This window comes from Equus przewalskii, chromosome 9 (assembly GCF_037783145.1).
Source record: "Equus przewalskii isolate Varuska chromosome 9, EquPr2, whole genome shotgun sequence".
NCBI lineage: Eukaryota > Metazoa > Chordata > Mammalia > Perissodactyla > Equidae > Equus > Equus przewalskii.
This window is the reverse complement of record NC_091839.1, coordinates 25,674,128-25,701,974: the sequence shown is the minus strand read 5'-3', so window position 1 is coordinate 25,701,974 and position 27,847 is coordinate 25,674,128. Positions and strand designations below refer to the sequence as shown.

At 42.9% G+C, this 27,847-nt stretch overlaps 1 long non-coding RNA gene across 1 annotated transcript; it reads right to left on the bottom strand.

Annotated features, from left to right (window-relative positions):
- Positions 1 to 12,674: 12,674 nt before the first annotated feature.
- Positions 12,675 to 20,404, bottom strand: LOC139085539 (uncharacterized). The gene is made up of 2 exons (XR_011543898.1): positions 14,525 to 20,404; positions 12,675 to 13,856 (listed from the first exon to the last, which is right to left on the bottom strand). It is a non-coding gene; the product is annotated as an uncharacterized lncRNA (long non-coding RNA).
- Between the last annotated feature and the right edge of the window lie 7,443 nt (positions 20,405 to 27,847).

The window sequence follows — 27,847 nt, the reverse complement described above, 5'->3', positions numbered from 1 at the left end:
ACTCCAGTCCATATTTCCTTGGACAGAGTTCATTAGCACGGTACCAAATTAAACGTAAGGGAGGCTGGCACATGCCTATCCACTTGAGTGTCCAGAAGGAGAAAATAGTATTGGTGTACACCTAGCCTGTTTCTAGCACAATCCAGCAATATAATCATCAGATACCTATTTTATTATTCATCATCTACATTCTACCGTCTTATATACCCTTGTTAATATGACAACCAAAAGCCTATCCATTCACTGATGCACCTCATTGGTAGGATCTCTAGGCGATGACTTCTGCAACTCAGGTCCAAAGATTGTTTCTGACAGCCCAGGAAGCAATATATATATATATATATATATATATATATATACACACACACACACACACCTCCACTCACACGCAATATAAAGTTATGTGTCAAGGACACAGTGGAAGGACATATTGAAACTGCTGAAGAAATAACTGCCAACAGGTTTCTATACACAACGAATGCATCTTTGAAGAAAGAGTGTAAAATAAGACTGAGATAAAAAATGAGTAATTTGATGGAAAAAAAAACCCCAATACAAATAGCACTTTAAGGATTCTGCTGAAGGTTGAAGGAAACTGATCCCAGGTAAATGGTCTGTGATGATAGCAGGAATTAGAATCTGTGAGAGGGGTGTTTGTGGAATAATATGACTACTACTTACCTGTATAAAACATTAATATATTTTTTTTAGAGACACAATGATGGAAGTACCATGCATATCCTCAGCAGCACAGAAACTGAGATGAGCAAATTAGTGTTTAAATCTCATGTTTTCCAGAAGGAGAGCAAAGATATTAATAACTTTATACTCTAATGTGTTAAATAAGTGTGTTGTCATGTTCTGCTTAAACACTAATGAACAGAATCAGAGTGTATACTCTACAAATTTGAAGAAGGAAAATTGAAATGTGAAGAAATAATTGATAGAAAGTCTTTTAAAAGGAAGTAAGAACTAGTGAAGCAGAGAAAAGCACACACCCACCCACAGAGGATGTATTGAAACCCAAATATATCAGCCATTTCGTGAAATGAGTATGGAATAAATGCTCACATTAACAGTCAGCAGTAATTTGTAATGAGGTAACATTGGATCAGTAATTTTTGATATATTAAAAATATCCAAAAATAGTGTGCATACAAGAGACAAAGTCTAAAATATAACATCACAGAAATATATCAAATAGGTTTGGGAAAAGACAATTGCTACAATTATTTTAAAAATAACACATGAAAGCATGTGAAATATGTATTTACATCAGAAAAAAATAATTTTAAAAGAGAAAGCATCACCAAGAATATATACTATTCTAAACGTGTATGTAATTTATAACACTGACTATAATTACATAAGGCAACAAGTTCAAAATAACAAGGATAAAGATACAAATCCATGAATATATCAGGCATGTTTACGTGAGCCATCTCAGTGATTGGTAGAAACAGCCAATATCAAACTGTTAAAGTTCTAGTGGATTCACACACCAAGATTGATAAACCTGGCCTAACAGATACATATGCATATAAATACAGAATGTTCATACTTAGCACAAACTGAATGCTGACAGAACTATCCATATACAAGACCATAAAAAGCACCTTCAATTTAATAGAATGAAATAAGACAAAGAATGCAATCAAGACATCAATCAACAACAGAGATTAGTGGGAAATATGAAAAAGTGTGTTTGGAAATTAAGTTACAAAATACCAACTAACCTATGCATCACAGAAGTAAAGGTAAAAAATGTAAATTATTTTTTTTGCCAATAACGACACTCCCATATGTTCTTTAGAGATGTGTTTAATAAAATCTTATAGGGACATTAATAACTTTAAATACATACATAATAAATTTTAAAAGGATGATAATTAGTAAGTGACACATTCATCTCAAAAATACAAAAAAAAAAAAAAACCAGTAGAGAAAAGCACACTGATTCCATTCATATAAATTTCAAAGTCAGGCAAAAAATGTATCTATTATTAGTGATACATATATAAGGTGTCAAACTATGAATTAAACAAGAGAGAACGAGTGAAACAAAATTCTGGATAAAGGATTCCTCTGAAGTGAAAATGGGATTTGCCATCTAAGGTTCATAAATGAACTTTCATCTTGCTCTGCTCTTTGTCTTCTCTGGGGTGCACACTGGTATTTTGTTAATCTTTTTTTCTATATGTGTAATTTCAATAAGGTAAAGTGGACAAGTCTTAAGTGCATGGCTTGATAAACATCCAGATAAACCCCACCCATACAAAGTCAGAGAACATTCCAACAGCCCTGCACAAAGGTCACCATTACTCTGTCTTTTCTCCTCACGGTTTTTAACTTTTCTACAGAAGTCTACACTATGTACTGCTTTGTCCCTGACTCACATCCCTGTCACTCAGTGTCTTTTTCTGTGAGACTCATCCATGTGGTTGCATGAAGCAGTTTTTATTGCTGTGTTTTCTTCCCTTTTGCAACCATATCATATTTATTTAGGCATGTTCCCATGGGTACTGGGTTGTTTCAAGTTCTTGGTTATTTCGATACAGTTGTTATAAACCTCCATGTTGTTAAAGGAAAATGACTGAGGTCAGAGATAACCAGGCGGCTGCTAAGCTGTCATGGGGCCACTCCAGCCACGGTTCATGGAACTAGGACAGAAGCCATGGAGGAAGTAAGACACCTGCACAGACGCAGCTCCTGCAGACACTGTGCTTCCCAAACTGCTGACCGCATCCTGGAACAAAGCCACACCCTGGAGCAAAACAACTTATGCAGACTTGGGTCTTTTGCCTTCACAATGCCCCGACTCTGAGTTTTTCTCTCAGATCTGTGTTCCCTGAATGGCAATTTTAAATAAAAGCCTCTTGTTCTTTAAAATTTCATTTTGCCTCGTAGAGCTGCTCTTTTCAGTCAACAATGTATATATATTTTGGAGGGAAAATGCCCTCATTTCTAATGGGTATACACTCAGAATTGCATTTCCTTGGTTATAATAACATGTTGGAATTTAGTATAAATCTTTCCACATAAACAAGTTAAAGCAAAAATTAATGAAAGCGAGTGATGTCAGCATCATGGCAGAGTGAGCTCTTCCCTCAGACTCTCTCTTCTAAAATAGAATCCAAAGGACAGTCAAACACCAACAGACGACATACATACAACACAGGAGACATCTGGGAGACCTACGCAGCCATACGTCTGAAGGAGGTGGTGGGACTGGATCATCTGGAGGAAGATGAAGCTGATCAGCAGGAGCTCTGTGGAGAGAGAGCAGCCACAGCTGGGGGAGGTGAGTGGCTGAGAGGCACCATGTCCCCACCCGGCGCTCCAGCCCCACACAAGTGCACAGACTGTGGTGCAGAAAGGGGCCAGCTGGGGGAGGTGCGCAGCTGGGGAAAGGAGCCCAATTCCCACCTGGTGCTCCAGCCCAGTGTTCACCAGGAACGCAGCACAGTGAAAGAGGGGCCGGCTGGGGGAGGTGCACAGCTGAGGAGAGAAGCCCAGTACCTGCCCGGCGCTCCAGCCCCATGATCGTGCAGGGGGTGGTGCAGTGAGGGGCACACAAGCTAGGGAAGGAGCGTAGCTGGGGAGAGGCGCCTCATTCACATCCCGCACTCCAGCCCAAAGATGTCTGGAAGCATGTCACGAAGAGAAGCGGCAGATGATGGAGCCCAGTAAGTGCCCAGAGCACCACATAGAGAAAGAGGCAGCAGCTGGGGGAGGCACACAGGTTTAAGAAAGCGCCCATTCCCCCTCCTGAAACTCCAGTCCTGCAATCGCCCAGAGCTCTGCACAGAGGGAGAAGCAGAGGCTTGGGGAAGCACAGGGGAAGGAGAGCACCCCTCCTCCTGCCCAGTGCTCCAGATCCACCATTGGCTAGAGCATCACACAGTGAGAAAAGCAGTCAGTGGCTGGAACTAGGGAGCCCCTGATCATGCTAGGCCAAGAATTCACAGTGCCTGATCTTCACCCAGTGGAGGCATGTGGCAGCAATGTCCAGATAATAACACAACGCAGAGGCAAAAGTCCACATCACAAAGCAGTATGAGAAAGTATATTAAATCTCCAGACCAGAAAGAAATGACAACTACCCAGAAACCAACCCTAACACAGAGAAATCTGTAACCTAAATGAGAAAGAATTCGAAATAGCCATCATAAAAAAATTCAATGAGTTACAAGAAAACACAAAAATACAAATGAACTAATTTAGGAGCTTCTTCAGAAAAGAGATTGTAACATTAAAGAAGAACCAATCAGTATTGTTGGAGATGAAAAACACAATGGATGAGATTTAAAAAACCTGGACTCCCCAAACAACAAAACTGACAAAATGGAAGACTGAACCAGCAATTTAGAAGACAATACTATAGAAATGCCTCAGAGGGAGAAGAGAGAAGTAAGACTAAAAAGAAATGAAGAGGCTCTCAGAGAAATATCTGACTCAATTAGGAAATGCAACATAAAAATTATAGGTATTCAAGAGGGGGAAGAGAAGGAGAATGGAGCAGAAAGCTTGTTCAAAGAAATAATAGCAGAGAATATCCCAAACCTGGGGAAGGATATAGAAACCCACATGAAAGAGGCCACCAGAACTCCCAACGATGTTAATGTAAAAACACCTACTGCAAGTCATATAGTAGTAAAGCTGGCAAAAGTCAATGACAATCAAAAAATATTGAGGGCAGCAAGGCAGAAGAAAATAACTTACAAAGGAACCCCTAACAGGTGTTCAGCAGACTTCTCAGCAGAAACCTTACAGGCTAGGAGAGAGTGGAATGATATATTCAAAATCCTGAAAGATAAAAACCCTCAGCCAGGAATACTCTATTCAGTGAAAACCTCCTTCGGATATAACAGAGAAATAAAAACTTCCCCAGATAAACAAAAGCTAAGGGAGTTCATTGCCATGCCCGCCCCCCCCCCCACCACCACCTTACAAGAAATCCTTAAGGAGGCCCGCATACCTGAAAGGAAGAAAAAACAAAAACAAACAAACAAACAAACAAAAACAGAAAGGGGCTACAATCCCCTGCACAAGAAGATGAATAGGTAGGCAATAATCAGAAAATGGCAGCTCTCTATCAGATCAGGTTGGTAAACACTTAACTCTTACATCAAGGATAAAGAAAAGGAAAACACCAAAATAAAAACTATATCGTCACCTTAACCACAAACTCACAAGATGGAATAAGATGTCACAAAAATAACTTAGAAGGGGAAGAGGAAAGGGCTGGAATCAGTATAGTCTAAGGAAATAAGAGGCAATCAGAAAATGGGCTATCACATCTATGAGACTTTCTAGAGGAATCTAATGGTAACCACTAAACAAATAATTAGAACAGAGACATATAGGATAAACAAGCAGAAAATGAAGAAAACCAACATAGAAAGAAAACTACCTAATCAAATTGGTAGTCTAAAACACATGGGAAGAGAAACAGAGGAAATGCAGAAGAAAAGGAAGATGTGCAATAAGATGGCAGTATTAAGCCCTCATATATCAATATTCACTCTACATGTAAATGGACTGAATTCTCCAATCAAAAGACACAGACTGGCAGGATGGATTAAAGAACAAGATCCAACAATATGCTGCCTCCAGGAAACACATCTCAGCTCTAATGACAAACATAGGCTCAGAGTGAAGGTATGGAAGATGATACCCTAAGCTAATAGCAAACAAAGGAAAGCAGACGTTCCCATACTTAAGTAGACTTCAAGATAAAACATGTAAAGAGAGACATAGAGGGGCAGTACATAATGATAAAAGGGACTCTCCACCAAGAAGACACAATACATATAAACATATATGCACCCAACAGAGGAGCATCAAAGTACATAAAGCAACTATTAACAATCCTAAAAGGAGACAGTACCAACAACACAATAATAGTAGGGTACCTCAACACCACACTTACTTCAATGGATAGATCATCCAGACAAAAAGTCAACAAGGAGAGAGTGGAATTAAATGAAAACCTAGACCACGTGGACTTAATAGATATATAGAGAGTACTCCATCCAAAACAAGTAGAATATACATTCTTCTCAAGAGTGCATGGAACATTCTCAAGGATAAACCATATATTGGGAAACCAAGGCAAACCTCAATAAATTTAAGAAGATTGAAATCATATCTACCTTCTTTGACCATAATGCTATGAAACTAGAAATCAAATGCAAGAAAAAATCAGGGAAAGGAACAAAAATGTGGAGACTAAACAACATGCTACTGAACAACCAATGGGTTGTTGAAGAAATAAAAGGAGAAATAAAAAAATATTTGGAGACAAATGAGAACGAAAATACACCATACCAACTCATGTGAGATGCGGCAAAAGCGGCCCTAAGAGGGCAATTTATAGCAACACAGGCCCACGTTAGCAAATAAGAGAAAGCTCAAATAAACAATCTTAAACTACACCTAACAGAATCAGAAAAAGAAGAAAAAAGCCCAACCTCAGCAGAAGGAGGAAATAATAAAAATTAGAGCAGAAATAAATGAAATTGAAACAAAAAACAATGTAGAAAGGATCAAAGAAACAAGGGGCTGGTTCTTTGAGTAGACGAACAAAATTGACAAACCCTTAGCTGGACTCACTAGGAAAAAAAGAGAGAAGGCTCAAATAAATAAAATTAGAAATGAAAGAGGAGAAATTACAATGGATACCACAGAAATACCAGATATTATAAGAGAATATTATGAAAAACGATATGTCAACAAACTAGACCAATCTAGAAGAAATGGATAAATTCTTAGACTCTTACAATCTCCACAAAATGAATCAAGAAGTAGTAGAGAAATCTGAATAGACCAATCACAAGTAAATCGATTGAAACAGTAATCAAAAACCTCCCCAAAAATAAAATTTCAGGACCAGAAGCCTTCTCAGGAAAATTCTACCAAACATTCAAAGACAATTTATTACCTATTCTTCTCAAACTCTTCCAAAAAATTGAGGAAGACAGAAAAATTCCTAACACATACTATGAGGCCAACATCACCATTACCAAACCAAGACAAGGACAGCACAAAGAAGGAAAATTACAGGCCAATACTGCTGATGAACATAGATGTAAAAATCCTCAAGAAAATACTGGCAAATCGAATACAGCAATAGATTAAAAAGACCATACACCATGATGAAGCGAGATTGATACCAGGGACACAGGGATGGTTCAACATTCACAAATCAATCAATCAATGTAACATACCACATTAACAAAATGAGGAACAAAAACCACAATCATCTCAATAGACACAGAGAAAGCATTTGACAAGATCCAACAGCCATTTATCATAACAACTCTTAACAAAATAGAGGGAAAAAGAAATTACCTCAACATAATAAAGACCATATATGACAAACCCACAGCCAACATCATACTCAATGGGGAAAAACTGAAGGTCACTTCTCTAACAGAAACAAGACAAGGGTGCCCACTCTCACCACACTCTTATTCACCATAGTACTGCAGGTTTTGGCCAGAGCAACTAGGCAAGGAAAAAAAAAGGCAACGAAGAAGTGAAACTCTCGCTGTTTGCAGACATGATTTTATATATAGAAAACTCTAAAGAATCCATTGGAAAACTATTAGAAATAATCAACAATTACAGCAAAATTGCAGGGTACAAAGTCAACTTACAAAAATCAGTGGCATTCTATACTCTGATAACCAACTAACAGAACAAAAACTCAAGAATACAATCCTATTTACAGTTGTAACAAAAATAACAAAATATCTAGGGATAAATTTTTTTTGAGGAAATTAGCCTTGAGCTAACATCTACTGCTAATCCTCTTTTTGCTGAGGAAGATTGGCCCTGAGCTAACATCTATGCCCATCTTCCTCTATTTTATATGTGGGACACCTACCACAACATGGCTTGATAAGCACTATGTAGGTCCACACCTGGGAACTGAACCAAGAACACTGGGCTGCCAAAGTGGAATGTGTGAACTTAACCGCTGCACTTCCAGGCTGGCTCCTAGGAATAAATTTAACCAAGGAGGTGAAAGACCTATACAATGAAAACTAAAAGACATTACTGAAAGAAATCGATAATGACATAAAGAAATAGAAAGATATTCCATGCATGTGGATTGGAAAAATAAACATAGTTAAAATGTCCATACTCCCTAAAGCAATCTATAGATTCAAATGCAACCCCAATCAGAATCCCAATGACACTCTTCACAGAAGTAGAACAAAAAATCTTAAAATTCATATGAGGCAGCAAAAGACCCTGAGTAGCCAAAGCAATCCTGAGAAACAACAACACAGCTGGCAGCATCATAATCCCTGACTTCAAAGTCTATTACAAAGGTATAGTAATCAAAACAGCATGGTACTGGTAGAAGAACAGACACACAGATCAATGGGACAGAATTGAAAGCCAAGAAATAAAACCGCACATCTATGGACAGCTCATCTTCGACAACGGAGCCAAGAACATACAATGGACAAAGGAAAGCCTCTTCAATAAATGGTGCTGGGAAAACTGGACAGCCACATGCAAAAGAATGAAAGTAGACCATTATCTTTCCCCATGCACAAAAACAGACTCAAAATGGACCGAAAACTTGAAGGTAAGACCTGAAACCATAAAACTTCTGGAAGAAAATATAGGTGGTACACTCTTTGACATTGAACTTAAAAGGATCTTTTCGAAGACCATTTCTACTTGGACAAGGGAAATAAAAGAAAAAATAAACAAGTGGGACTTCATCAGACTAAAGAACTTCTGCAAGGCAGAGGAAACCAGGATCAAAATGAAAAAACGACCCACCAACTGGGAGAAAATATTTGTAAATCATATATCCAACAAGAAGTTAATGTCCATAACATATAAAGAACTCACACAACTAAACAAGAAAAAAATAACCCAATCAAAAAGTGGACAGAGGATATGAAAGACATTTTTCCAGAGAAGATATACAGATGGCCAACAGGCACATGAAAACATGCTCAACGTCACTAATTGTCAGGGAAATGCAAATCAAAACTACACTTGGATTATCACCTTATGCCTGTTAGAATGGCTATAAACACCAAGAAAAAAATAACAAATGTTGGAGAGGTTGTGGAGAAAAGGGAACCCTAATCCACTGCTGGTGGGAATGTAAACTGGTGCAGCCACTATGGAAAACAGTATGGAGATTTTTCAAAAAATTAAAAATAGAAATACGGTATGACCCAGTTATCCCACTACTGGGTATCTACCCAAAGAACTTGAAATCGACAATACAAAGAGATAACTTATGTACCTCTATGTTCACTGCAGCACTATTCACAATAGCCAAGACGTGGAAGCAACCCAAGTGCCCACTGACTCATGATTGGATAAAGAAGATGTGGTGTATATATATACAATGGAATACTACTCAGCCATAAAAAAATACAAAATCGTACCATTCGCAACCACATGGATGGACCTTGATTATTTTAAGCAAAATAAGGCAGGCAGAGAAAGACAAACAGCATATGATTTCACTTATTTGTGGAAGATAAACAAACTTATGGACAAAGAGAACAGTTTAGTGGTTACCAGGGGGAAGGGGTGGGCACAAGGGGTGAAGGGGCACATTTATATGGTGTCTGACAAATAATAATGTACAACTGAAATTTCACAATGCTATAAACTATTATGACCACAATCAAAAAAACTGAACAATGTATTTTTTAACATGAGGTAACAACAATCATCCCATGTAGTCTGACATTTAGCTTCCAAGACAATCCCAACGGAGATATTCCAAAGTGAGGGGCCAGCCCGGTGGTTAAGTGCACACGTTCCGCTTCTCGGCGGCCCGGGTTCACTGGTTCGGATCCTGGGTGCGGACATGGCATCGCTTGGCAAGCCATGCTGTGGTAGGCGTCCCAAATATAAAGTAGAGGAAGGTGGGCACGGATGTTAGCTCAGGGCCAGCCTTCCTCAGCAAAAGGAGGAGGATGGGCAGCAGTTAGCTCAGGGCTAATCTTCCTCAAAAAAAAAAAAAAAAAAGTGCCCTGCGAATATTTTTGGCAATAAAGCCGTTGGGGTAAACGTGAAATCCACATGGAGCTGCACCTACAGATCATCTTCATCCCCCTGGTAAGTCCTGACCACTTGTCTTTATAGCAACATGACATATTCTCATCAGAGTAAACAATGAGATTCCTTATCTACGTTTGTTTTGTGGAGTTTATCATGAATTTAACTTGAATGTGTTTTACTGTTTGTTTGAGCCCTAACTCAACACCTAGAAAACTTCTGAGGTGGACCTGGAGAAGACTCTCAAGTGAAGACTGAAAAACGTGAAAAACCCAGTCAGAGGAAAGAATTAGGATTCACCAGGGAAGACCGCACAGCTACACGATCACCATCATGCCTCAGAGAAAATGTAGAAAAAATAAACATGTACATTGGGATTAAGAAAAAGAGCGTGTTGGATGTTTAAAATAGCAGAAAGAAAGGACTTGGTGTTTTTTTAAACTTAACTGAAGCCTTCTCTCACCACTTACCTCACATGGTACTGGAAGTCCTAGCCAGAGCAATCACACAAGACAAAAGAATAAAAGGCGTCCAAATGGGAAAGAAAAAAGTAAAATTGTCATTATCTGCAGACGTGATTTTATATATTGAAAATCCCAAAGACTAAACTAAGAAACTGTTGAATTTAATCAATGACTTCAGTGAAGTTGCAGGATATAAAATCAATACACACAAATCAGTTGCATTTCTATACACTAACAATGAAGCACCTGAAAAAAGAACGAAGAAAACTATCCCATTCAAAATAGCATCAAAAACAATAAAAGACCTAGGAATAAATTTAAACAAGTAGGTGAAAGATCTGTACCATGAAAATTATAAGACTTTGTTGAAAGAAATGGAAGACACAAGTAAAATGGAAACATATCCTGTGTTCATGGGTCAGAAGAATATCGTTAATATGTCCATACTACCCAAAGCTATCTAGTGATGCAACACAATCCCTATCAAAAATCCAACAGAATTTTTCACAGGAATAGAAAAAATAGTCCTAAAATTTGTATGGAACAACAAAAGACCCCGAATCATGAAAACAGTAAAATAGGACCTATCTTATACCACTTACAAAAATTAACTTGAAATAGACCTAAGAATTAAACATAAGACCTGATACCATAAAACTCCTAGAAGAAAACTTAGGGAAGAAGCTCCACAACACTGGTCTTGGCAACAATCTTTTGGATATGACACCAAAAGCACAAACAAAAGAAAAAATCAACACGTGGGACTACGTGAAACTGCAAAGCTTCTGCACAGCAGAAGATACAATTAACAAAATAAAAACGCAACCTATAGAAGGGGGGAGAATATTTACGAACCATGTATCAGATAAGGGGTTAACATTCAAAATTTATAAAGAATTCATAAAACTCAATAGCAAAACAAATTAAATTAGAAAATGGGCAGACGAAGTAAATAGACACTTTTCCGAAGAAGACATACATGTGGCCAACAGTACATGAATAGGTGCTCAGTAGCACTAATCATCATGGAAATGCAAATAAAAAGCACAATGAAATGTCACCTCACACTTGTCAGAATGGCTATCATCACATGGGTTTCTCAGGGCCACCTGAAAGAGGCCCTGAATGCAGTTCTTTTTCTGCTACATCTACTCCTTGTCTTCCTCCTCCCTTATGCCTTTTTCTTTACTATCCCTGTGACTGCTTTTCACTGCATGCTAAGGGAGGAGCTATAGCTGAATTTGTAATTGCACAATAGCCACTGGTTCTCTCTCCCTTAGGAAGTTTTGGATGTACAGTGAGGTCCCAGGTTGTCAATTTCCAATATGACTCTCTCTTTTTTTTTTTAAAGATTTAATTTTTTTTCCTTTTTCTCCCCAAAGCCCCCCAGTACATAGTAGTATATTCTTAGTTGTGGGTCCTTCTAGTTGTGGCATGTGGGATGCCGCCTCAGCATGGCTCGATGAGCGGTGCCATGTCTGTGCCCCGGATTCGAACTGATGAAACACTGATCCACCTGCAGCGGAGCACACGAACTTAACCACTCAGCCACGGGGCCAGCCCCCAATATGACTCTTTAAATGACAAAAGTGATGATCTGCCCCAGAAGATTTTCTCACAGCGATGACACTTATGGGGTTTCTCTTTGGTAAAATGTCTCAGGTGCCAAGTTAAGGTGTTTCCTATGGCCACAAGATTTTCCTCAGGAGTTGCATTCAAAAGATCTCTCCCCAGTATCAGTTCTCTGATAACGACATAGGTAAGTTCACTTGCAAAATGCTTTCCGACGCTTCCTACGCTTTGAAGTGTAAGAGACCCTGAGTATGAAGACTCCAAGGCTGGGTGAGGCACGGATGAAGGCTGAAGGCCTGTCCATGCACTATATTTGCTGGGTTTCTTCCCAGTGTGACTCCTCAGGCATTGAGGAGTTAGGGAAGAGCACTTACAAAACGCTCTCTGATATTCTTTACACTCTAAAGGTTTTCCTCCAGCATGGATCCTGCTATGCCAGAAAAAGAAGAAAGGGTGAATAAAGGCCTTTCCACTCAGGGCTTCTCTCCCGTGAGAACCCTCACATGATGAGTGAAAAAAACACTGTCACAACAGGCTTACCCACATGTTTTGCACTCGAAGAGACTTTCTCTAGAATGGGAGATATTATTTTGGACAAAAGCAGAGCTGTCACAGGAGACTTTCCCATGTTCTTTGCACTCCTGAGGCTTCTCCCCAGTGTCAATATGCTGGTGCTGCATGAGGTCTGACGTGGTTGAAGGCCTTCCCACACTGGAGGCACTCATATGGCTTTGCCGAGTGTAAATCCTCACATGTTGACTGAGGTCCGCCTGCTTGACAAAGCCTTTCTCACGTGCACTGCCGTCACAGGGCTTCACGTCAGCCCAGTCTGCTGATGTCGAACAACAAGCCAACGTTTGCTCAACCCTTGCCCGCATTCCTTCCACTTGTGGAGATTCTTCCCTGCATGGACCATGGAAGCTGCACCTGGTCCATGGGAGTTCTGTTCACGAAAAGCATCCCCTGGAGCCTCGCTACTATGACCATCTCGAGTAGGGGTTATCACCTGTCCCCACACCACTGCGTTCAGAGCGCGTCTTCCCGGGGAGACTCTCCTTGTGGGATAACTTGTGGGAAACTGTCCTGGGCTCAAGCGCCCTTCCTGCATCTGGCCCTCTTTGTTCCCTGGCTCACCCCGACCAGGAGTCCCTTGAGACTGTGAGTGAACTGCCCCTGGAACGAGGCTCCTTCCAATAAGGGCAGCTGAGAGGTGGGAGGCTTTATGGTCTCAGGTTGTACTTTCTCGCCTAACAGAATCCGCTACACAAAAGGGCCCGTCAGTGACGCCAGCACAGAAAGGCCTCCCCACACTCAGTGCTCTGTGTGGCTTCTCCCCACTGTGAGGGGCCTGGTGCTGGACAAATCCAGAGTCAACCAGGAAGCTCTTGGGACCCACCCTGTGAGTGAAGGCCTTCTCTGACACGTGGGTGTGTAGCTCTTCATGTGGCCTTCAATGGAGCTCTGCAACGAGGCCTGGCCCTTCTCCCTTCTGAGGAATTTCTCTCCACTCTGCTGCTTCTGCACCTGGTCAAGGTTTACACTGAACCAGAAGTCTCTCCAAATCATTCATACGGTGGTGTACGGGTGCTGCCACATGGTGTCCCTGTGGCTCAGCCAGGTGCAAAAGTGTCTTTCAAGACCAGGCTGCACATGTCACAGGGCTGAGCCATCTGGGTGGAAGGACCCACCCTGGGAGTTCTTGTCTGTGACACACCCACAGAAAGACCCTGCTCAGAAGGTGGATCCTCATCCTCCACTCCTGCCAACAAGCTGATGGAAGATAAATGCCGGTGAAGCGAGTGTCTAACTGGTGGCAAATGGCATCCCATAACCAATGTGTGTCTGATACGACCAGGGATTAGCCCGTGGCACTTTGGCAGAACACAGGAGCTAAAATCAGCACAAGGAAGGGCTGCTGTGTACCGTGGGCCTCTAAAGGTCACAGAATGGAGCAGACGTCACAGGGCAAAAGGGACAAGGACGGGGTACAGTGTAAGGAGGAGGAGCACAGTCGCCAAATCACTCCTCCACCAACTGTTTCCTGCCAAGGCCTTGGTTCCTTGTCACACATGAGTGCTGTGCAAAAGGGTCTGTCCAGGGCAGAAAAACCTGCCTGGATGGAATACTTAAGTGTTCAAGGAAAATTTAAGGATATATGTGTCTCATGACATGTTGAATGAAAGCCAATGCTGTAGAGACCTGCATGGAGGATTCAGAGAAGAAGAGGTGAATTGTGGAGACTAGAAGGGTGGGGGACTAACGGGGACCTGGGTCAGAGTGGAAAAGAAAAGTGAGCAAAGCATCAAAGAACGAGGAAGGACAGTGTAGGATGACATTAGCCCCTGGCGTTGACCCCAAAACACCAGTAAACACAGGACAAGTTACTGGTGTAATGTGAAGCCAGCCCTGATGTGACCATTCCCAAAGTTTCTACTCACCAGGCCTCATCCAGGTCTTCTTTGCTGTGGCTGAGGCTGTGTCTACCTGGGCTCCCCACCTCTGGCTCCATTTGGATAACTACATGAGACCTGGACAATGAAAATCCTATGGGGAAAGAAGAGTTGGTGACTGGTCAGCAGTGACTTAGGGAGACCCTTTCCACAGAGAGGAAAATTAAATATTAAACAAAGAATCTTGGAAGAGGGTCTTGCAGGAACAACTCAGTGTTCTTCACAAGCAGTGACCATGCCAGTGCCTGCAATTTCTGGAAACTTTAAGCACCAAGAAATGTCAATTAGATGAAGAGGGCAGAGCCTTCTGCCTGTATTCAACTGGCCACAACTCATATGGTCCCAAATTAAGTGGAAGGAAATTTGGAACATGCTGTCAGCCCAGGTGTCCAAAACAAGAAAATGGGACTGGTAAGCATCCAGTCAGTTTATGTCAAATCTATCAATTTGGTCACCACATATTTCATTATTTCCCCTGTGTATTCTACACTGCCACCCTTTTAGTATTCCAACAACACAAAATACCATCTAATCACTGAGCCCATCTCACTGTTACAATCTCTAGGGTGTCTTGTCCTTTGCATTATGTTCAAATACTTTTCCTTAACACCAGGACATTATTAACACAAAATACATCCTCTCTACTCACACCCCATATATAGTGGGTCAGGGACATAAGAGAAGGACATACTGAAAGTGCCAAAGGAATAACCACCAACATACATTCTATACTCAACAAGAGTGTTTTTCAAGAAAGAGCACGAAATAAGACTATAAGAGGCCAAAAATGAGAACTGTGGTAGAAAACTAACCCACACAAAGTGAATCCTAAAGTTTTCACTTAAGTCCGAAGGAAAGTGATCCCAGTGAAAGGTCTGCAGCAATAGAAGGAAGGAAGATCCAAGAGAAGGATGCGTCTGTGGATTAATTTTCATTACCTGCATAAAACATCAACAGTGTCTCCTGCCGAGCAGAGTGAGAGAATCACCTCTCATGCAATCCTCAATAATACCCCTTATCTTGTGCAAGAGAGTGAAGGTATTAATTCTATACTCCGTTATGTTAAAGACGTGTTATCATTTTTAGCCTAAACATTAATAAAATAGGATGTACATTCACAATTAAAAGCAAAGTTTAGAATGTAAATATACAGATTTTTAAAACGAAGTACAAGAAACAGAAATGAAGGAAAAACAAGAAGATACATTTTCATGCTCATCACTAATCATCAGGGAAATGCAAATCAAAACCACAATGACATATCACCTCATATCTGTCAGGATTGCTATAATCAAAAAAGCAAAATACAAGTCTTAGTAAGGATGTGAGAAACTGGAACCCTTGCACACTGTTGGTGGGAACAGCAAAATGGTGCAGCTGCTATGGAAAACAGTATAGCTGCCTCAAAAAACTAAAAGTAGAACTACGACATGATCCAGTATTCCCACTTCTGTGTACATATCCAGAAAAACTGAAATCAGGACCTGGAAGAGATATTAGCAGTTCCATGTTCACTACAGCACTATTCACAATAGCAAAGATGACCTAATGCTCTAAATGCCCACCAACAGAGGAACAGAAGATGAAAACATGATATATACATAAAATAGAGTATTATTCAGCCTTTAAAAAGAAGTAAATTTTGCAACATGTGACAACATGGATGCACCTGGAAGATATTATGCTAAGTTAAATGAGCCATAGAAAGACAAGTACTACATGATTCCACTTATATAAGGAATATAAAATAGTCAAACTCATATAATCAAAGACTGGAATGGTGGTTGCCAGGAGCTGAGGGGAAGAGGAAATGAGGAGTTACTAATAAATGGGCATAAAGTTTCAGTTAAGTAGCATGAATAGGCTCTAGAGCTCTGCTGTACATCATTGTACTCATACGCAATAATAATGCATTGCAAACATAACATTGGTTAGATCTCTGTTAAGTGTTCTTACAAACAAATAGTGGTTGCCACAGGAGAGGAAAGTGGGAAAGGTGGGTATGTAGGTGGAACACAGGGGATTATTAAAGCAGTGAAACTACTCTGTATCATACTGGAATAGTGGTAATATTCCAATATCTGTCAAAACCCATAGAATGAAGAACACAGAGAATGAACCCGAATGTAATCTGTGGACTTTAGTTAGTAATCATCCTTTGGCTCATCAGTTCTAAGAAAATGTGTCACACTAAAACAAGATGCCTTATCAGGAAACTTCAGGTCTGGGGATGGTGGTTGTGAAGGGGAATATGGGAACTCTGTACTCTCTGCTGCACTTCTCCGTAAACTTAAACCTGCTAAAAAAAATAAAAGTTGATTTACAAAATGTTAATCATTCACCAACTCTGACCCTGCCATTCCGTTCCCAGGTATTTAACAAAGAAAAGTAAAATAGACATGATCACTGCAGCCCAAGATGCTCCTGTGAGGTGTACACATCACCTCACACCTGCTTCCCAAAGTTTAGTAATTAGAAGGACTTACAGTGATACGCTTACATTTAACTTGCTTTTCTTTAATACTAATGAATTTGAACATCCTTTTGTAGTCTTGATAGCCACCTGGTTTTCCTCTATTGGTGATACAATCATACTTTAGTTCATTTGCAGGGACTTTGATAACATATTCTGAAATAGGAATCTAAATCTTATTTGTCTAATGCTGAGCAAATGCAGATATTTTAAACGTCTTTTCTCAATCCTGCAACTCTATCTAAATTCTGACTGTCATGAGCTTTATGGAACACAAAGTTAAATTTAGATGTAACTACTCAATTCTTCACCTAATATATGTTACACTATGGAATTAAAAAGAATACCACTGGAGATTAAAATCTTGGAGGGGTTCCCAGATTTCTAACACTACTTTCTTTCCTTTTCCTATATCATACTCCCTGTGGACTTTTCTCAAGTGAGCCAACTGGTTTGAGGATTTCATGAGATGGTGCTTGTGAAAGACCCTAACACAAAACATGTCATATAATACATAGTTAATAAAAATCAAATAATCTCCTCTTTTCCTTCTGCATATTATCTGCCCTTTATTTTCTCTTTTTCTTCTATCTCCTCATCTTTCAACTCCTGCTGTTTCCATTCTATCCTTTTATCTAAAGGTGGGGGGGGGGGGGACTAAGGATCCCATCCCCAATGGTAATGATTTCTTGGATATGACACCAAAAGCACATACAACAGAAGTGAAAATAGATACATTGGACTACAGTAAAAGAGAAAACTTATGTACATTTAAAGAAAAAAACCCAACACAGTGAAAAAGCAAACTCCAGAGTGAGAAAATGTTTGCAAATCATGTACCTGATAAGGGGACAACCTCAGAATATACAAGGACTCCTAAATGTAAACAACAAAATAATTCAACTTAAAAATAGGCAATGGATCTGAACAGGCATTTCACCAAAGATGATACAAAAAGGGCAACAAGCACAGAGAAAGATGCTCAACACTACTAACCATGAGGAAAATGCAAATCTAAACTACAATGAGACACCACCACACACACATTAGGATAGCCAATATCAAAAAACAAAAACTAAGAAGTTTAGGCAAGGATTTGGAGAAATTGGAACTCTGTGCAACGTTGGTGGGAATATAAAATGGCACAGCCATTATGGAAAACAGTTCCCCCAAAAAACTAAAAGCTGAATTACCATATGAACCAGCAATTCCATTTCTGGGGATGTACTTATAAAGAATTGAATGCAGGGTCTCAAAGAGATATCACTACACTTATGCTGGTAATATTATGCACAAAAGCCAAACAGTAGAAGCAAACTCATAAATCCTTTTCTAGTGCGAAGCCTCCAATGCCTAGGAGTGTGGAGCTGCATCTTCTAAGAACTTTAATAAATGGCTAAACTCCTAAGGACTTTCTCTGATGTATACTGAGATTAGAGCTGGCCCTAAAAAACTGGCCATATTTTCAGCACACATAAGGCCTTTCTCCAGCAAAACTCCCCTATCTTTAATGAGACTGGCATTGCAACTAATAAATTTCCCCATTCACTGCACTCATAAGGCTTCTATCCAGTGTGGATTTTCTGGTGCTTAACAAGTTTGTGTTTGGGGATGAAGCCTTTCCCACATTCACTAGACACATAAGGCCTTTGTAGAGTGTGAATTTTCCGATGTTTATTGAGGCTGGAGTTACATCCAAAGTATTTCCCACATTCACTGCACTCATAAGGCATTTGCCCAGTGTGAATTCTCTGACATTCAATGAGTATGGAACTGCATTTAAAGAATTCGCCATATTCACTGCAGTGATAAGGCCCTTCTCCACTGTGAACTCTCTGCTGTTTAATGAGATAGGAGTTGCATGTAAAGAATTTCCCACATTCTCTATACTCTTAAGACTTTTCTGCAGTGTAGATTTTCTGATGCCCAACAAGTGTATTTTTTGCTGTTGAAACCTTTATCACATTTCACTGCACTCATGAGGCCATTCTCCAGTGTGGATTATCTGATTCTGAAGGAGCTGCAACTTTCTTTCTTTCTTTTTCTTTTTTTGAGGAAGACTAGCCCTGAGCTAACTGCCAGTCCTCCTCTTTTTGCTGAAGAAGCCTGGACCTGAGCTAACATCTGTGCCCATCTTCCTTTACTTTATATGTGGGACACCTACCACAGCATGGTGTGCCAAGCAGTGCCATGTCCGCACCCGGGATCCGAACCGGCAAACCCTGGGCCGCCGAGGAGTAGAATGTGCGAACTTAACCACTGCACCACTGGGCTGGCCCCAGAGCTGCAACTTTCTAATGACGGCCTTTCTCCACTATGCATTCTCCATTTATTGCAACTGGAGAAGCATCTAAAGAATATCCTGCATCCTCTGCACTCTTAAGGCCTTTCTCTAGAGGGAAGTCTCTGATGTTTAATGAGACTTGAAATGTCTGTAGACTGTCCTGCATTCACTGTACTCATAAGGTCTTTTTCCAGTGTGAAGTCTCTGATGTGTACTGACGTTAGAGATGTACCTAAAGAATTTCCCACATTCTGTTACACGGATAAGGCCTTTCTCCCGTGTGAATTCTCTAATGATTCATGAGAATGGAGTTGGATGTGAAGACTTTCCCACATTCACTATACTCATAAGGCTGTTCTCCACTGTGGATTATCTGATGCTCAAGGAGTTGGTGTGTTGTAATGAAACCATTCCCACACTTACTGCAAGCACAAGGCCTTTGTCCAGTGTGAATTCTTCCAAGTCTAACAAGACTGGAGTTGTATTTAAAGACTTTTCCACATTCACTGCACTCATAAGCCCTTCTCCACTGTGAATTCTCCAGTGTTTAATAAGACTGGAGTTATGCCTAAGTAATCCCCCACACTGGTTGCACTTAAAAACTTTTTCTATGTTGTGATTTCTCTGATGTTTAACAAGATCAGAATCGTGACTAGAAATGTCCCACTTTTGGTGAACTCATAAGGTCTACTTCCAGTGTGGAGTTTCTCTTGCTCCTCAAGTATATCATGTGACTGATGGCTTTCCCACACTGAAAGCACTTGTAACCATTCTGTCCACTTTGAAAGGTCTCCTTGCACTCGGTGTCCCGTGTGGCTTCCCCTCACTGTGAGGGGGGCCAGGGCTGGAAGGTGGAAGCCCTTCCTACCTTCAGTGCACATAAAGGTCCTTTCTGTCATGTGAACTCCATTGTCCATGACAAAGGAAGGATTCCTGCTGCCCTTTATGTAAATAGTATCACTAGTCTGCATTGGATGCTGGTGCAGTCTTGCCCCATAACTGTATAGCCCTTGACCAGAGTGTGTTATGTCATGCTCAGCCAGGTACAAAGCGTGTTTCAAGACTGGGCCACACTTATCACATGGCTGGGCCTTCTGGGTGAATGGATCTGGCTTCGGAGTGCTGACTTGTGACAATCCCAAAGAAACACCTTGCTGAAAAGGTGTCTCTTCATCCAAGGCTCCATTCCACCTACCTGTAAGCAGAGAGATGCTGGTGAAGTGCATGCTGACTTTGGTGGCAGGAGGCAGCCCAATTAATGAGTGTCAGTCAGATCCACGAATAAGTCCAAGGAATTGGTGAATGACAATGAGGACTAGAACCAACGAAAGGAAGGCTTTCAGTGCAGAGCTGGGCCTGGGAAGCTCGCATGAAGGGAAGGAAGCAAGGAAGGCATACAGTGAAGGGAGAGACAGGGTCCCTAACTCACTCTTCTGCAAACAGCTTTCAACAAGGCCAAGGCTGCTGGTGACTAGTGAGCAGAGTAGAAGGTGTGTCCAGATGCACAAATGAAACATTTCACAAGTGAAACAACAGCTGGTGCTCACGGACTATATAGGGATATGTACAGACCTCTCAACACCTTCAGTGTAGGCCAAATGTTGGAGAACCCTGCAAAGGGAGCCGTGGAACAGAATGGGTGAGTGGTGAAGGTCAGAGAGCTGTGTGTCTGTTGGGGAAAAGACAGGGCCCCCAGTCAGAGTAGAAATGACAATGGGGAAGAAATGGTGGAAGTAAGATGTGGCCACGGACCCTGCATCACACAGTGGTGGGCTCAGGACAGATTCCCAGCATGTGAACTCAGCTCTGACTTACACCATTTACCAGCTCTTATGCACCAACCAGGACCTTCTGAGCCTCTCCTGCCATTTTTCTCCTATAAGTGTACCACCCTGTCAGACATAAGGGAGTGGCCAACCGACCTCCAGAGTGACCCATCTCATGACATCCCACATTCTAAAATTACAAGAACTTCAAAAGAGGGTCTTTAAAAACACAACTCTGTGGTCCCACAAGTAGTTACCAGGTCATGCCTGAAATTACTGGCACAAGTAGGCCCCAACAAATCTCAGCAACAGGGAGGAGGAAAGCCTGGGACACAGAGGTTTCAAGCATCAAGACAGAGTTACCGAATCACAGATAAGCTGGTGGGCTCTCTCAGAAAAACTTCAATATTTCTGACTCTCGAGCCCTGTCTTGCACGTTCTTCAGAGCAGCAGGGATGGGGGACTTGGGGAGAGCGGGTACAGTGCACACAGTCTAGCCCTGGCACCAACAACACACATGCAAGCAACCAGGAAAGGTAGTGGTATCCGTGGTCTCACGGTGGGAAGGACAAAGCTACCCATGGAAAAAGAAAAACAGAGTCTAGCCCAGGACAGTGGGGTGTGTGAGTGTTGTCCTTATAGAGTACAAAAGTGCAATGATCTCCAGCACATGACAGTACAGGGGTCTCTGAGCCTCATCAAGGAGGTCCCACTCCTGGAGGAATTATTTGGCCACGTCATCAGAGACCACACAGCCCTGCCAAAATTGGGACAGTTCAGTACATGAGCAGCTTCTTGTTCTGTGTTTTCTTGAATCTTTTATTTACCTAATTGCCATCCATGATGTACAGAGACATGTGCCATGTTCTGAGAGACTTTCGTTCCCTCTCCTCCTCACGTACACATCATTCTTTGGACTGTACCCCTCTCACGTCTGCAACACCTTCATTGTTGCAACAATTTCTGGCCACTGAAGACCACACCACAGACATTTCCATGGCCTCTGACCATGCAACACTGCACATGGAATCTAGGCAGTGCATGGCAAGTGCAACCAGCATCCTATTCTGCCCCAGGATGCCAAAATCCCATAGCACCTGGGGCAGCCTCTAGCCCTGACTTGAAGGTCTCCCCACCTAGTCCTGATTCTTGGTTTAATGCAGTCACCCAAACCTATGTGACTTCATCATCCTTAGCCCTGTCCCACTTCTGCACTGGACATGTTGCCCCATAAGCAGTCAGGACCTTCCTCTCTCTACCTGAACATCAAAGCCCAGTTGCACTCCCAACCACTGTCCTCACCACAGGCCTAGAAAACTCCTAGCTCATCCTATTTCCCCTCAAATTCATCTACCAGTCTGAATTAAATGATCCAGGCCCCACCAAGAATTACTACAAAACACTGGTCAGTCATTAGAAGGGTAATAAGACCCACACTGACCTTACTGCCATCTTTACTCCTGCAATGAGATGCCTGAGCATCCACCCTATGATCCTTCCCTTTGTGGAAGCCTTTTTCTCTTTTAAAAGGTTTTTTTTATTGAGTTTGTAATAGTTTACAACATTGCGAAATTCCAGTTGTACATTATTGCTTGTCTGTCACCATGTAAGGGCTCCCCTTCACCCCTTGCCCCCACAATCCAGTCCCCTGCCCCCAGTAACCAGTGAACTGTTCCTACTGTCTGTGTATCTTCCCCATATGAGTGAAATCATCTGGTGGTTGTCTTTCTTTTTCAGGCTTATTTCACTTAACATGATACTCACAAGGTCCATACATCTTGTTGTGAACAGGATGATGTCTTTTTTATGGCTGAGTACTACCCCATTGCATATATATACCACGTCTTCTTTATCCATTCATCAATCAATGGGCACTTGGGTTCCTTCCATGTCTTAGCTACTGTGAATAATGCTGCAATGAACACAGTAGTATATAAGTCACTTTGTATTGTTGATTTTAAGTTCTTCGGATACCCATTAGTGAGAGAGCTGGGTCATATGGTAGTTCTATTTTCAGTTTCTTGAGAAATCTCCATACTGTTTTCCATAGTGGCTGCAACAGTTTGCATTCCCATCCGCAGTGTATGAGGGTTCCCTTTTCTCCACAACGTCTCCAACATTTGTTATTTTTTGTCTTGGTGATTATAGCCATTCTGACAGGTGTAAGGTGATATCTAAGTACAGTTTTGATTTGCATTTCCCTGATGATTAGTGATGCTGAACATATTTTCATGTGCCTATTGGCCATCTGTACATCTTCTTCGGAGAAATGTCTGCTCACATCCTCTGCCCATTTTTTGATCAGGTTTTTTTCTTGTTGTTGAGTTGTGTGAGATCTTTATATATAATGGAGATTAACCCATTGTCAGATATATGATTTGCCAATACTTTCTTCCAATTGGTGCACTTTTTTTTTTTTATTAATGTTATGATAGACTACAACCTTGTGGGATTTCAGTTGTACAATTTTGTTAGTCATGTTGTGGGTACACCACTTCCCCCTTTGTGCCCTCCCTCCACCCCCCCCTTTTCCCTGGTAACCACTGATCAGATCTCCTTGTCAATATACTAACTTCCACCTATGAGTGGAGTCATATAGAGTTCATCTTTCTCTGACTGGCTTATTTCGCTTAACATAATACCCTCGAGGTCCATCCACATTGCTGTGAATGGGCCAATTTTGTCTTTTTTTATGGCTGAGTAGTATTCCATTGTGTATATATACCACATCTTCTTTATCCAATCATCAGTTTCTGGGCATGTAGGTTGGTTCCACGTCTTGGCTATTGTAAATAACACTGCGATGAACATAGGGGTGCAAGGGACTCTTGGGACTTCTGATTTCAGGTTCTTAGGATAGATACCCAGTAACGGGATGGCTGGGTCATAGGGTATTTCTATTTTTAACTTTTTGAGAAATCTCCATACTGTTTTCCATAGTGGCTGTACCAGTTTGCATTCCCACCAATTGGTGCACTTTTTGTTTTGATCCTGGTTTCCTTTGCCTTGCAGAAGCACTTTAGTCTGATGAAGCCCCACTTGTTTATTTTTTATTTCCCTTGTGGAAGCTTTTCTTACTTGTCCACCCCACCTTGCACAGGCATACCACCTCACAACCACTGTGCTTCCACATCTGTCTTTCTAATGCCCACCACCACCATCCTGGTGCCCAACTGAGAAACCTAGTCCTTGGCCCCTTCCTTCACCTTCTTTGCTCCCCAATGGCATCACCACCATAACCTGAACAGGCCCACTCACAGACCTGACCAGCAGTTTCATTCCAGTTCACAGTAGATACTGTGTCAGGGCTGTTTCCAACCTGAACGCCTCCGGTGAACACCAGACCTGTGTGTTCAACTGCCAATGGGACACATCCACTTAAGAGTCTCTGGAACATCTGGGATGTGGCCAAAACATGACTCTTCATTTTCCTCCTAAAAATTCGTCCTATTGCTGACTTCAACCATCTTATTGATGGAACAGCCATCCTTACAAACAAGGCCAAAAACCTGGGGGCCTGACTCCTCTGTCCCCTTACATCCCACCTCCCAGCCTCCCTCCCTCACTACATCATAAACTGTGGTTCTAGGTTCAAAACAAATCCAAAGGCCAAAGTCACATCCCATCTCCACAGCCGCCACTCTTTTCCACTCCCCCCAGCACTCACCTGCACTGTGGTAAGAGCTTCCTCCCAGATCTCCCTGCCTACCCCCTCACCCCTACTTTTCTCCTCCACTTGAGCCAGAGACAGCCTACTCAAATTGGATCAGATCACATCACTCCTCTGCTCCAAAGCTTCCCTCACTCCCATCACCCTGCACATTAGAGGCCCAGAACCTGAGGTTGTCATTCCAGGCCTGATCCCTGGGCCATCCCACCACCCAATACCAGCTCCATATTCCCACAAGATACAACAGAGACTTGCAGTTTCTGGAAGATTCCAGCTCAGTCTCACCAGCAAACATGTGAACAGTTTAGATCCCGTGCCCAGGATCCCCCGTCACATGTTATTCCAACAATTGTCAGAAATGGAAACAGCACCACATAACCTCAGAGTGAGTTCAGGACCCCTGGCCTGGTGAAATCACATTGTCCTCTCACTCAACAGTGGAAGAAGGATAGGTGAAGAGTCTCAGGGCATCAGCATTCCCAATATTGTGATGTGAAAAACACTGGGGTGATAGTGAGTTGAGCAAAGGCCTGGGACACCCTCTACTCACCTGTGCAGGGTCCACAAGCATTTCTGCCATTGACAGGGGGCCTTGTGGGCAGAGGGAGGCCATAAGAAATGGGTAACCAGAGAAGGATCCTACAGGCTGAGCTGTACCACCTTCTCTGACCCGTCCCAGTACAAAGTGATCTCAGGCGGATGGTCTAAGCTCAGCTCCTCAGACCTCACTGCTTCTTACCAGCTGTGCGACTCTGAACAAGAAGTGAACTTCCCTGAGCCTCAGTTACCTCACCTATAAAATGGGAATAAGAATGGTTTCCATCTCATAGGGCTAATATTGTTACCAAAAATTCATGGTAGACACTACAGATCAATGACTACTGTCCATAGTATTAATAGTTCTGTATATTCCTTAAGTGCAAATGAAGTAGTAGGATTTAGAAATTTGGGATACTTTTCCTGTGTGTGTGTGTGTGTGTGTGTGTGTTTGTTTTAATAAAGGAAGAGTCTTCCTACTTTTTTTAAAGACTGGCCCTGAGCTAACATCTGTTGTCCATCTTTCTCTTTTTTCCTTGTTCGGGAGAAAGCCGCCCAGTACACAGTTGTATATCCTAGTTGGAGGTCCTACTAGTTCTATGTGGGATGCTGCCTCAGTATGTCTTAATGAGCCATGATAGGTCCGCACCCAGGATCAGAGCCAGCAAAAACTGGGCCGTGGAAGCAGAGCCCCCAAACTTAACCACTAAGCCACGGGGCCGGCCCCTATTTTTCCCACTTTTAAGGTTTAAGAAGATATGACACATACATAAAGCTTTCCACTGTAAGGAAATACCTATAAATAAATTTAAGTCCCTACTAGTCGTTAATTGTTTGAATAAGTTTAACTTAATGAATATGTTCACATCTAAGAGTCTATTAATTGGACATACTTAGCGAAATACTGCTTACCTGGTACTTAAATCAATAACTGTTTCACATGCTTTTAACTTATCCAGTTGTAAGGAGGAGCTGAGCATGCAAGTCAAGCTACTAGTCCTTTCAGCAACCGGCCTGCCTGCACCACAGTCCTCTGAGGGAGCCTGCAGAGGCCTTGACTGGACTGCGGACCATCGTCTTGCTCTGAAGCCTGGAGGAGGTGAGGCTGCAGTGCCCTCGTCTGGGACCCAGCTGCTCCACCAGCCTGGCTGACCTTTCCCTTTGTCCACAGGGAGCGGCCTGAGGGTTTGCTCAGCCTACAGCCTGGAGAATCGAAACCACCTCACACCTCAGTCTCCATCTCAGGCCAATTCCTCACCCATGTAGACCTTTCTTTCTAGAGACACAGGCCAGAACCCTCCAAGGAAGGTTGTCTCATTTCCAGACGAAGCATCAGGGATGCCCACCTCCCGGTCCCTCGTCCCCTAAGTCTCAGCCCTCCCCTGCCTCAACACGGGGCCCATCTGAAACCACCACCTTCAGACACTCCCTCCTCCATCGGATCCCCAGAACACACCCTCCACCCTTGCACCCCTGCAGCCCAGCCCTCTGCCTGCTCTCCGAACCTTTATGGCCACATACCCAAGCGACGTCTCCACCTTCTCACAACTCCATCCCGAGATCTCTAAGAATCACCGCGTCCAGAGGGAACCCGTCATCTTCTCTGTGAAGCCCGCTCCCTGCACTCACTTCCCCATCTCTGTTCTTTTCAAGGTTCAGGCAAAAAGAAACTGGGGATGCTTCTCTCCCTACTTTTGCTCACCGCCACACTGCACGCAGCAGAGAATGCTGTGACCCTAAAAGTCGGTCCCAAATCCCATCACATCCCTGCTCTACGCCACGGCTGTGGGCCAGCGCCTCCATCACACCCCGGACTCCACTGCCCTGTCCTCCACCCCGTCTGGCCCCTTTAAGCGCCTCTCTGGGCACGTCCCGCCGCTTCTCCCGCGTCACAATGCCCCGCTGCGGGCGGGACTCCTCCTCGCCCCCGCTCCCTGCGGACAAGACGGCCCCCGGCGCCCCCGAGACTGCTGACCCCGGAGCCCCCGCAGCCTCGGCCCGGCCGGCCCTGACGGAGCCCCGTCCACACCTCAGCCCAGCGGCTCCCACGGCACCGCGCCCGCCCCTCCGCCCGGACCCCGAGGCCGCGCCCCTCCACCCGGCCTCCAGCCCTTGGAGGCGGGAGTCGGGCCGGGGGAGGCCCGGGAACGCGCCACCCACTCCAGGCGGCGCGGCCTCCGCCACCGACCGGCGGACCGCCGGGGCCGGGAGCAGAGCCGCCGCGTCCCCACCGGCTCTGTTGGCTTCACGACCCTCTCTGCGCAACGGGGACAACGTCCAGTCTCGAACTTTCTATTCACTTCCGCCCCAACTCCGGACTCAGGACCCGATAGCGAGTGAAAAGGCCAACAGCACAATGAAGCCGCCGGAAGTCCCGCCCCCACGCGATGCGGACGCAGGAAAGCGCCTCTCCCTGCGAAGCCCTCACTGGCTCTGTGTGTCGTCGCCGCTCGTCGCGCAGCTGTCTGGGTAACGTAGTTTCCATGCTGTTACCGCCCTTTCGCAGAAAGTAGGTGGTTCTGGACTCTGGGAATAAAGGCTGAGGGACACGTGACCTGCTCTGATTGATGGAGTTCCCGGA